Here is a 650-nt window from a genome sequence, read left to right on the forward strand (position 1 = left end):
GATGTGGTTTTCATTGTCTATGAGCTAAATAGCAAAGAGCCTATGAGCTAAAAAGACAAGTTACCTTCCTCCACTTCCACATACGATATGCAGTGGTGGCACAGGGACAGAATAAACAGGTAGACTACTTCCAGTCAAAAAAAGGAAAATTGGGAGATGCTTCATTGTCACTTGTCTTTAGCAACTCCGAAATACCACTGGACCAACTTTGTGGAGGTCTACCATGAAACAGGTGAGAGCTCCTTGAATAGACTCCAATTCTGCTCTCTGAAGGAAAAACTCTTCTTAATTCTGGATTCACTCAAGGATATTCTTTCCAATTTATTAACCCATGTTGGCCACATCTAATTTGGGTGTTGGAGAGTGTGCCCTTGTTGAGAATTGCACCAGTCACATGGCCCATGTCCTGCATGAGGGCTGTTCTTAGATTCCCTGAACAGTCAGGTTTTCTTTTAGGCAAGGCTCAAGAACCCTTTGGCAGCAAACCCTGTCAAATAATCATTATGCTTCTGATTTTCTTTTTTCTAGTGAGATCCATGAGTTGATAACTATGTTCAAGGTTATTTTGTAGATTTAGATCACAGATTTCTCTATTTCTTTACTTCCTTACCCCCAAGACTGTCTCTCTCTCTACCTTTAGGCTGTAAAGC

Source organism: Mustela putorius, unplaced genomic scaffold, assembly GCF_011764305.1.
Source record: "Mustela putorius furo isolate JIRA1106 unplaced genomic scaffold, ASM1176430v1.1 tig00000083_pilon_pilon_pilon, whole genome shotgun sequence".
NCBI classification, from domain to species: Eukaryota; Metazoa; Chordata; class Mammalia; order Carnivora; family Mustelidae; genus Mustela; species Mustela putorius.